This window comes from Benincasa hispida, chromosome 12 (assembly GCF_009727055.1).
Source record: "Benincasa hispida cultivar B227 chromosome 12, ASM972705v1, whole genome shotgun sequence".
NCBI lineage: Eukaryota > Viridiplantae > Streptophyta > Magnoliopsida > Cucurbitales > Cucurbitaceae > Benincasa > Benincasa hispida.
This window is the reverse complement of record NC_052360.1, coordinates 73,605,034-73,608,178: the sequence shown is the minus strand read 5'-3', so window position 1 is coordinate 73,608,178 and position 3,145 is coordinate 73,605,034.

Genomic DNA, 3,145 nt, shown 5'->3' with positions numbered 1-3,145 from the left:
TTTTGGGCTCGAACGTGTGGCACCACCATATTCTCAATGGCTCGAGAGTTTTCACACATAGTAGGACAATGTTGTATTGTTCATTAGAGGGATCAGTGTACTTAAGGAGGAAGATATAATTACAGGGGCCAAACGGTAAATTGGCTTGCTGTAATTACGAGCATTTGTGAAAGGTCATTGTACTGATGATTGGTTATATCCAATGGACATACAAAATATCTATGGCAATAAGAGTTCAACTGTCGAATATGATATAAGAGGGTAAGTTTTTGGGTCAGTTTGTTCAAATTGACAAGAGGGAGTTCAATTATATATGATATAATTAACAAGTTAATTAAATATGATATAATTAACTTTATGTATGAGATACATTAATTTGGAGGAAATTAGATATAAATATGATTTATATATAGTAAGGAAAATATTATATTAATATATGATATTAATTTATATGTTATGAATATATGAGATCACATTCATTGGACGATTATAAAGGAAATGGACGGCGTCTTTGTTGGATTTTATGTCTTAAAACTCGTAGTTTGTAATTAATAAACATATTCTATTTTGTTTTTCGATAAAGCTGTTATTGAAATTGTAATCTGAATCTAATAAACTAAGGTCTTGAGGCTATTTAATGTAGTTTGAACTTTATGTAGTGACATAAATGTGATCAAGTTCAAAATATATAGCAAAAAATAATCAGCCCTTAAGAGAGCAATCTATCTACTTACCCCTACTTTGGGAAAGGAGGGAACTCCATCTTGTGAAGCTAAGTTCCCAGCTCCTAAATCAGATGAATCCCCAAAATGGTAGGTTTGAGTCGGCGCTCTGGCCACTCGCACCCATGCAAATTAAAAGACCGCCCTCAATAGCAAGAGTTTCTAACTCACTCAGGATTGAGGTCATGTTACATGTGGTCATCCTAGTGAAGTGACATCTCAGTCATGAACGGAGTTATATGACAAGACATTAACACTTCGAGGTCGGGTCTTATACAAACTCTTTGTATAGGACGCCCCCGCTCGCATGTCCACGACATGAATGATCAGGATCAGACCATCAGTGACAAGTCACAACATTTGTAACAATTCCACAAAGCGGGTCGCGTCCGTAGTGTTACCAGGATAAGGTTTCTCTCCTATATCCATATACGATAGACTATTTTAGTTGTCACTTAAGACATGATCCACTTGTATGTCACTACATACATACTTAAGTTACATAAAGACAACTAGGGATATTAAGTTTATTGGTTTGTGGTAAAATAAAAAACATCTAAATGTGCAAAGTCAAGAGGTGAAGTAAATATCATATATATTATACATCACAAGTGTTCGTACAAAGTTATTTACAAACTACAGGACACGAGACTTTAGGACACAAACCCCAACAAAAAGATGTTCGAGAATTCCTCTCAACGAATGATCACGAACAAAAAAAAACAAAATGGTCACTACCACACAGACGTTATGTGTTGATTTTTGGGAAGAAAAAGATCTTCTAAAACCACCCCCACACCAAGATAGATTGAGAGAATACTCCCTCCCATTTTATTTAAGAAAATAAAATATTTTTAATTTAATAACCTAACCTATAGTTTATATTATATCAAATACAATGTAACCTATAGTTTTAAAACTCTCAATAATTCATGATATTCAATATAAATCAAATTTATATTAATTTTATTTATATGAATCTAATCCATATAATTAGTATTTGAATCATATTCAAATATTTATTTCCTCTCATAACAAAATTTAAACTATAATCTATCAAATACATTATATTAATTATATTACATATAATTAATTTAATTAATTATATCATATATAATAAATCCCTCAATTAATTTGAACAATTCAAATTAATCCAAAATTAATTCTCAGTGATCTCAGTTGAGCTACAGATGATATCTTATTGACCTGTAGATTAAAGATTTAATGGTACTTGGATAATTAATTAAACTTTTTTAATTAAATTACCCAACTTTTATTAATTGTCCGTCACTCCACCAAAGATTGATAGTTGTACTCTTTGCACTACAAATATATTTCTATGTCCAATGGATATAACCAGTCAACAGTGCGATGACCCTTCACAAATTACTCGTAAGTACATATGAGTCAAAATTACCATTTTGCCCTTGTAGTTAATCTAACTCCTTAAATACCACTGACTCCTCTAATGAACAATAAGTCATCATTCAACTATGACCAAACCTCTCTCAGTCCAAGAGAGGGTGTGGTGTCACAGTGTTCAAGCCTCGGAATCAGTCCATAAGAGAGTAATATCCTGACATTAGGGAATGAGTGAATTTCGTCTTGTGTAGTTGTGTTCCCAGCTCTCCAATTAGACGAATCCCCAAAATTGTAGGCATATTGAGTCAGTGAATTGATCATTCTCACCCATGAAAATCAAAGGTCCGCCTTCACAGGCAGGAGTTTACAACTCACTCAGCATTCAGGTCATGACACCTATAGTCATTCTAGTGACATATAAGTCTCTACTATTAATGGTGTTATATAATGAGACTATTTATTTCGTTGTCTGATCTTATATAAACCCTTTTGTATAGAACACCCCCGCTCACATGTCTCTACATGAATGATTAGGATCAAATCGTTTGTAGAACTTTACAATAATTGTAACATCTACAAAACAAGTTGTATTCATAGTGTCACCAGGATAAGATACCCAACCTTATCCATCTACTACAGACCATTTAGGTCATCACTTAAACACAATCTACCTGTATGTCTCTACATACATAATTAAGTTACAGAAGATAACCTTAGATGTCTGTTTATTAGTTTTGTGGGTAAATGCTACTAAATGTTGAATAAAATACCTCAAATTTTATTAAATGAATAAATTATTTGTACAATACAATTACAACCTACAGGATCCACGAGATTTAGGACATTAATCCCAACATATTGTCCCCAACAAGTGATATCAAAGCACTCGACCCTAACTTAGTCATGTCAATAAAATTATTGGATGTTGAACAAAGAAGGTGGAAAGTCTTATAAGATGTCGTTGTGGTAGTATCCATCAATGGTTGAACTTTTAGACAAGTGGTGAGATGTTTTTCAAAAAGTTATTCACATTTAAACATTTTTTTTTTTATAAAAACTAA